The following is an 8,941-nucleotide window of genomic DNA, read 5'->3' on the forward strand; positions in this document are numbered from 1 at the left end:
GGCTGGCTGACACCGAGGCTTTATTGCCGTTTCCAACCAATGACTAATCTCAAATCCTCGCCTTTGTGGTCCTATTGCAATAGGTATCGTAAGCAATTGAAACAATTATAATTTATAATTTTTTAAAACTATATATTTAATGTGTTGAAACACAACATTATGGTAATTCAGTCACAAAAAGTCCTATGCATTATCTCACTACTGACCTATGCGGACATTTTGTGTTGCTGTCGTCGTATAACCAGCAGGTGGAAGCAACGTCACGTTTGAGATCGAAATGTCCTGCAGCCTGGCTGCTTGAATAGGGACGAACGACCATGTAGTCTAGTGTGTAGTTCAATGCACGCAGGAAATACGAGAATAACACGCCTGTCGTCGGGCTACTAATATGGAGTTGAAAGTATGTTTTTTTTGTCCATTTTCACTTTGAAACAGGAGACCAAGGTGACACAAACAGAGCAACAGAGAGAGGTTTGAGAGGTGATTACATGTTAATTATCATAGAGATACTGCATCGACAAAATGGCTGTTCAGCAGAATTATCTTTAGCCCATTACATGTTATGGATGGACATTCATTGTATACCTTTGGTGTGTTAATAAATAGAATATCGCCAATAAATCACCAATTTTATCACCAAAATGAAACCAATGAAACCAAACCAATAAAAGAAAGAGTAGTTATGCTTTAATTGGTAGATTTTCCCATGTTACTCCACTATATTACAAACAAACACATTCGCAGCATGTGAGAGAGCGCAATAATGCAGTATTTCATCATGCAGGTCCTCTGCTTGAGCTGTATGATAATGCAGACCCTCTGCTTGAGCTGTATGGTAATGCAGGCCCTCTGCTTGTGCTGTATGATAATGCAGGCCCTCTGCTTGAGCTGTTTGATAATGCAAGTCCTCTGCTTGAGCTGTTTGATAATGCAAGTCCTCTGCTTGGTCTGCTTGAGCTGTTTGATAATGCAGGTCTTCTACCTGGCCTGCTGTTTGATAATGCAGGTCCTCTGCCTGGCCTGCTGTTTGATAATGCAGATCCTCTGCTTGGGCTGTTTGAGCTGTTCAATAATGTAGGTCCTCTGCTTGAGCTGTATGATAATGTAGGCCCTCTGCTTGAGCTGAATTATAATGTAGGTCCTCTGCTTGAGCTGTATGATACTGTAGGTCCTCCACTTGAGCTGTTTGATAATGCAAGTCCTCGGCTATAGCTGTTTGATAATGCAGGTTCTCTGCTTGAGCTGTTTGATAGTGCAAGTCCTTGGCTATAGCTGTTTGATAATGCAGGTTCTCTGCTTGAGCTGTTTGATAATCCATGTCCTCTGCTTGAGCTGTATGATAATGTAGGTCCTCTGCTTGAGCTGTATGATAATGTAGGTCCTCCACTTGAGCTGTTTGATAATGCAAGTCCTCGGCTTGGCCTGCTTGTGCTGTTTGATAGTGCAAGTCCTTGGCTATAGCTGTTTGATAATGCAGGTTCTCTGCTTGGCCTGCTTGAGCTGTTTGATAATGCAGGTTCTCTGCTTGGCCTGCTTGAGCTGTTTGATTATGCAGATCGTCTGCCGGGTTTCTAGCACCAGTCTCTGTGTTTATCTGTGAGGGAGGGAGGGTCATTAAGGGCAGAGGGGAGGGGTCATCAAGGACAGAGGGGAGGTGCTGAGGGGGGAGGGTCATCAAGGACAGAAGGGAGGGGCTGACAGGGTAGAGGAGAGGGTCATCAAGGACAGAGGGTAGGGGCCGAGGGGGAGAGTTTATCTGTTTGGAATCTAGCCACTGTCTCCAAATAGCCTATTCCCTAGTTGTTCTGCTGTAGTGGGCTCTCTCCCCCCTCAACCCTTCTGTCTGTTTAGCTCCCTTGGACTTGTTGTTGCAACGTCAATAAGAATTCTTAGAACTATATTTGTCCCTCTCACCTGTTCTGATGTACAGTTACATTCACCTCCCAAATTATTGGCACCCTTGATAAAGATGATCAAAAACGACCGTATATCAAATGAATAATACAAATGTTGAGCTATTTTGTATGTTCAAAAACATAGAGAAATTATATTATTTTATACTAATACAATTTCTCAGAGAAAGAGTAAAGTAACTTACTTTCATTTTTGTAAGATAGGGGTCAAAATTATTGGCACCCCTGTTGTCAATATACTCCAGCACCCTCTCCTTGTGTAGATAATGGCACTGAATGAACCATTTATTTTAGGGGGGAATTTTTGCTTGGGGTTTCAGCCTCCTGGCAGAGACAACCAGGTTTTTGTCTAAAATATCCTGGTACTGTAAATTTCATGATGTGTTGACCTTATTAACAAGGGCCCCAGGACCAGAGGAAGAAAAATTGCCGCATAACATCAAAGATCCACCACCATATTTTACAGTAGTTATGAGGTACTTTTCTGCATATGTGTAACCGGTGTGAAATGGCTAGCTGGTTAGCGTGCTAATAGCGTTTCAATCGGTGACGTTACTCGCTCTGAGACTATGAAGTAGTTGTTCCCCTTGCTCGGCAAGGGCCGTGGTTTTTGTGGAGCAATAGGTAATGATGCTTCGTGGGAGGTAGTTGTTGATGTGTTCAGAGGGTCCCTGGTTCGAGACCAGGTAGGGGCGAGGAGAGGGACGGAAGCAATACTGTTACATTGGTGCCGTGACCCGGATCACTGGTTGCTGCGGAAAAGGAGGAGGTTAAAGGGGGGTAAGTGTAACCCGTGTGAAATGGTTAGTGGGGGGGCGCACTTATAGCGTTTCAATTGGTGACGTCACTCACTCTGAAGCCTTGAAGTAGTTGTTTCCCTTGCTCTGCAAGGGCCGTGGCTTTTGTGGAGTGGTGGGTAACGATGCTTCATCGTGGGAGGCAGTTGTTGATGTGTTCAGAGGGTCTCTGGTTCGAGCCCAGGTTGGGGCAAGTAGAGGGATGGAAGCAATACTGTTACATAATATGTGTCCTTTTTTCAACGCCAAAGGTGTTCGTGGCCAAAAAGTGATATTTTCATGTCAACTGACCATGGCACCGGTTCCAGCCCAAGTACCAATGCGGTTTAGCAAATTCCAGGTGTTTATTTGCTGGATGACATGAAAATATCCTGAAAAGTATTGTTTATGTTATGAGGTGATTTTGCTTCCACTGGTCCTGGGGCCCTTGTTGAGGTCAACGACATCATGAAATTTGCCCAGTACCAGGATATTAGACCCAAAAACCTGGTTGCCTCTGCAAACTTGGATGCAGCTGAAAGTGGATCTTCCAGCAAGACAATAACCCCCAAAACACATCAAAATGTTTTAATTGACCACAAAATTAGCATTGTAATCTTATTATATTAGCTAAATGTAATCTTAGTATTTTTTCATCAACTCAATTGAAAAACATGTGGTTTGACTTGAAGAGAGCAGTCCATTAGCGCAGATGAAGGATATCAAAGATCTGAAAATATTCTGTACAGAGGATTGATAAGATCCCTCCCAATGTGTTCTCCAATCTAATAAACCATTTTAGAAAAAGGCTCAGTGACATTATCCTCGCAAGGGGAGGGTGCCAGAGTACTGAAAACAGGGTGCCAATATTTTTTTAATCCACATTTTTTGTTGAAAAAAGTATTACTTATTAAACACAATTTCTTTCTCTGAGCAATTATATTAGTATAAAATAATAGACATTCCCAAAGATTTTGAGCATACAACGTAGCTTAGTATTTATTCAAGTCTGTTTTGCTTATCTTGATCAAGGGTGCCAATAATCTCTTGGACAAACATGATATTCTTTTACTTCCTGCGTGCATTAGTCTACCTACAGTTTCTCCACTTTGAACTTTTTGAAACCTTTGTGTTAGGGGTGATCAGGAATTTGGTTATGGGCTAAAATAACCTAAAACTATACCCTGAAGAAGCAGATCTGGGGGGAGAGTGAAAGGTGCACAACATGTTGTTGTTCAGGCTTCCCAAACTGAGTTCAATGTTGTGTTAACATCTTAGCCTACTGTTGCAATGGTTGTTGAGCACAGAGCACCCTAGTTTTATTGGGTTGTTTATGTACTGACCGTAAATCACTCTCAGAGAGAGAGACAGAGAGAGAGAGAGACAGAGAGAGAAAGAGAAAGAGAGAGAGACAGAGAGACAGAGAGAGACAGAGAGAGAGAGAAAGAGAAAGAGAGAAAGAGAGAAAGAGAGAGAGAGAGAGAAAGAGAGAAAGAGAGAGAGAGAGCGTTAAAGGTCCGGCATGTAAAATGTAGATTCCATTCAGTTCACTATGTCAGGGGTAGACAACGTTCAACATGTCTTTGGCGGAAGCGACCATTTGAGGAGCCATGCAAGCTCAAACACAGCGCTGCTTGGATGTTGTTTGCTGTGCCCCCTCCCGACCCCCTCCCGGCCCCCAATACATCAAGTCCCATGTCAGCTCCAATGACAGAGGCCATTATTGAGGATTCGCTAGAGAAGTTCACAGAGCTGTCATGGTGATGATGAACACCTGGGTTACGTCCCAAATGGCACTCTATTCCATATATATGTAGTGTGCTACTGTTGACCGGGCCCGGTAGGGGAAACAGGGCTCTGGTCAAAATAGTATAGTGTAGTGTAATGGGACTCCCAATCACGGCCGGTTGTGATACAGCCTGGATTCAAACCAGGGTGTCTGTAGTGACGTCTCTAACATTACGATGCAGTGCCTTAGACCGCTGCGCCACCCAGGAACACAAAATATATGATATAAACATAGTTATGTGGACTCTTTTGCAATGAAAAGTTGCAAAATAAATCCAATTCCAAATTCCTTTAATTATTAAACCATATATTTACCACAATAAATTATAACTCTGATTAAAACATGTACAGCAGTGCCCTGTCAAATCAGAAAACATATATTTACCACAGTAAATTACAACTCTGATTAAAACATGTGCCCTGTTAATTAGAGGAACAGTTATATTCTTCTGTTTGTGTTGTGATATTATTGAGAGCCCATGAACACACAGTTAGGGCTATAGTATATACACCCGTGTGATGCAAAGGTCATATGATACAATATACACCCTTGTGATGCAAAAGGTCATATGATACAATATACACCACTTTAATGCAAAGGTCATATGATACAATATACACCACTTTAATGCAAAGGTCATATGATACAATATACACCACTTTAATGCAAAGGTCATATGATACAATATACACCACTTTAATGTAAAAGGTTATATGATATTTGTCAGTTTCTTTTCTTTTTGAAATGGGTTCAAATAATGCCCGAGGAAAGTGGTAACATTACATAATATACTGGTCCTGAAAATCCTGAACGCCTATTATTATTTACACCTTTATGTATTAACAGCCCAGCCTCACAGCCTGGCATTAAATATCAAATAACAATTAAGAAAGTATTTAATCAAATCAATCAAACTTGATTTAAAATGCATTTAAAATCTCATCACATGTTACAGTAAACCATGAGAGAATTAAAAGCAAACCAGAAGCAATAAAAGAGATGAATAAAAGAGCATAAAACACAAAGGATGTCTTAAACAATAACATCTCTGATTAAAGGCCAAGCTAAAAAAAAGTGCATTTTTAAAACATGATTTGAAAAAGGCCTAAATATGACCTCATAACTACAAAACACGTTTGAAAACAAAGGACGTTGTTAAATCATTCAGCACAAGGCCTGTCGGCTCCTGACCCAATTCCTGGACTCACTCTTAACACGTGCCTTGATGTTCAGTCAGAGAGGGAAGAGGAAGCAAGACATCCCACTCCCTATTTTTTTCTGGGTCATGTACAGTCAATGAACTAAGCAGACCAGACCCATCCGCTAAGGCACTGGTGCCTATGGGAGAGCCACTCCGTTAAGCGGAATTGATTCAGTGACATACTCCTCTCAGACGATTCCATCTTCTACGGTCATTTCCGGGACCAACATAGCAGCATAATATCCTAGACCTATAGGCTATATTCATAAGGTATAAACCCTATAGCTACACGAAGGGAGTATGACTTACCATGAATTCATATGTCCGGTTATGTAACTACACACTAATATTCTCCTTTGAGCTGTGTCTGTGTGGGGGAGGTTTATCTACAGAACAATACCATATGTGTAGGTGGATAGTCTTCTCTCTAATCCCACTCACTGCCATCGCCATTGTGAATGATCCTCCTCCCCACATATACAGACCTACACATGTTTCTAACGGATACCCAGTCTTATCCATCATGTCTTACTACTCCACTCCTATCCCACTGCAACATGTCTGTTCAGGAATACTCGATATGTTATGTGTTTAGTTCCTGTTCCATGATAATAATGTCCCATAGCTATTTTACCACCAAAGGGCTCAATGTAGGTATGGATTACATTGTCATACTGGTCCAACAATAATTCGACTCGACTGATTATGATTCATTCATAAGACAAAACATAACATCCATGTGAGAGAACGTTTTATTGTGTTCAGGAAATTCAGGAATAGAAATAAGACAATGCAAACATCAAACTATTAACTGACCTTTCATCAATGCCATCTGTCTTCGATCTAACAACTAATTTACTTGAACCGAATTCGCTATACAACAGGATGCCTTTATTTTTTAAACAGAAAACGTCAAAAGAAAGTAAAATATTATTTACCATTAATTACAATGAAAACACTATTTGTAATGTCTGGTTATTCTCACTATTATATTGATTCCAAAATGAACAGGCCTAGTGCAGCTATTCTGCTACTTCTTGGTACTGCTGTTGATTTCAATATCCATGTGGAATATTAAAGTATTCTAACAACATAATCTGGAAACGTTTAGTTTCCTGCGATAAGTAACGTTAGTCATCGAAGAGAAAAAAGGTTCACTTCTGGTCCACTTTTTTTCCTGCCCTGCTTCCCAGGTGTCTCGTCTTGTCTTGACGGGGGGACAGACGGTTAATGTAGCTCCTGTCCACTACCCTGCCAGATACACATCACAATGAAGTTAAGCTTCATTCAACCAAAAATGTCACATTGATTTATGCAGCTATATCTCGGATTGAAGTTGACACACAAACAATAATTCAAGCCGTAAAATTGAAATGAAAAGTATAAAAGTTAACTATTTTTTTGTTTAATACAAGTGCATCTGTAATAATAAATCATGTCTATGTTCATATATATTATTGATATAACAAACTAACTTATGATAGCATAACTAAAAATAATATTTTTCGATCGATTCTCTGTATTCCTCACACAATTTTTAACACGGGCTAGACCTATTTTGTGGCTACACCTCGTATCTGAAAAACATCTGATATCCAAATGAGCTCGAACGGTTTAGACCTACCATATAAGATATACATCTTTGTTCTAAAATTAAATATGTACAAATGTTTTTCTCGAGTAAAAATAGTCAATATTACTGAGCATTACATGTGTTTGGATTATTAATTCCCTGGTGATATTTTTATGATGAAATGATTACCATAATGTGTCTCTCTGATGACAATTTGATACTGCATTAGGCCTATGTGCAAATATCAACTTTAATCCTAAGAAATAAATCCCATTTCCGTGTAGCCTATGGGCTTCTCTCATGGCATGCAGAGAACTAAAAGGTGTTTTGTTTTCATATGTTTTTATTGTTCTCCATCCGGGACATTTTGGTAGAGAACACACGCCTGTCGTGCCCCGAAGGCAACGCAAGATTGCCTATATTGAAATTAAATATCAAAACAACAATATTGTAGGTTATTTGAAACACGAAATACAGTAAGATAACGTTTTTAGAAGTTATGACAAGATGATACCATATATATATATATATATATTATGGTAGCCCAAAGACAGAAACTGCGTGGGATTGAATGGGATTTCTGCAGAATGCCAACACCCACTCACCTCTGCAGACAATAGACGCCGTGTAAAAGCAAATCCATTCGATTCTTTCTCGCCATCTCAGTCAATCCACTCTTTTGCTGCTATTTCCCACTAACGTTCTTTTGAAAACGAAAATGTTGTAGATTTTCCTTCCATTTAACAAAATAAAGCAGGATAAGATCACCCACCTATAGTGTATGTCGATATCATTGTCCGCTCTGTGTACAACATCCATATTCAGAAATGGATTCCTATTAAAGAAACGTCCAAGTTGTGTAGTTTCCCCCCATAAGTAGCAAGTTGTTGCCGTCTTCCTGGCGGCCACATATGATCTAAGGCAGAGTTAGATGGTTTAAATGTGTTCTTAGGGCAAGGAGCTGTCAGACCTTTTGGCGAGCAAGATTGATAACGCGCAGGCTTTCCAGGCTCTTTGTTTGGAACATAAGCAATAAACAGCCCGGGGCCTACCACTTTTTCAAAGTTCAAGACAGGGAGGAAGACAATATGACAATTTTTTATTATTAACAAAGAATATAGATCGTATTGTTTCACTTCAAAGATTCTATGGGAGATGAATGGGAAGGCATCTATTCAAAGTACTATACTAGAACCAATTGTTAATATATTGTGCAATAGGCCAATTCTTAGGTGTCAGTAATACTGATGACAATAAAGTATTAAATACGGATCTGGTACCATTAAACTTGAACAAAGACCAATAAATGTCTAATTTGAGGTGTAAAACTCGTGCGTAAAGCGCGTGGATCACATTCAATTTTATTTTTCTTCAAAATATTGTGTCAGTGGCTACTCTTCCTGTGTCAGTAGGCCTATATACGTCTCTCATCCACATGCATTTTTCTATTTCTGATGCAATTCAACGTTGACAGATCTTGATGGTGGATTAAAGAGATTTGAAGCAGCTGCGTCTCCAGAAATATGATGCAAGTTTACAACCACGTGCCACACTGTAATATCTCCATACAATAGGAGTAGGTCACCAAAAACATGCAGACAGGGTTTCATGCATCCCGTGATACTTCCACATGCAAATAGCACTTTATTCCTAATATATCTGTGCTCAATTAATGGCTTTCCATGAAGG

General features: G+C 39.9%; 1 long non-coding RNA gene across 1 annotated transcript; it reads right to left on the reverse strand.

Moving 5' to 3' along the window:
- Positions 1–6,413: 6,413 nt before the first annotated feature.
- LOC116359235 (uncharacterized) lies at positions 6,414–8,254 on the reverse strand. The gene is made up of 2 exons (XR_004206614.1): positions 7,858–8,254; positions 6,414–6,930 (listed from the first exon to the last, which is right to left on the reverse strand). It is a non-coding gene; the product is annotated as an uncharacterized LOC116359235 (long non-coding RNA).
- Positions 8,255–8,941: the final 687 nt, after the last annotated feature.

This window comes from Oncorhynchus kisutch, unplaced genomic scaffold (assembly GCF_002021735.2).
Source record: "Oncorhynchus kisutch isolate 150728-3 unplaced genomic scaffold, Okis_V2 Okis02a-Okis13b_hom, whole genome shotgun sequence".
Taxonomy (NCBI): domain Eukaryota; kingdom Metazoa; phylum Chordata; class Actinopteri; order Salmoniformes; family Salmonidae; genus Oncorhynchus; species Oncorhynchus kisutch.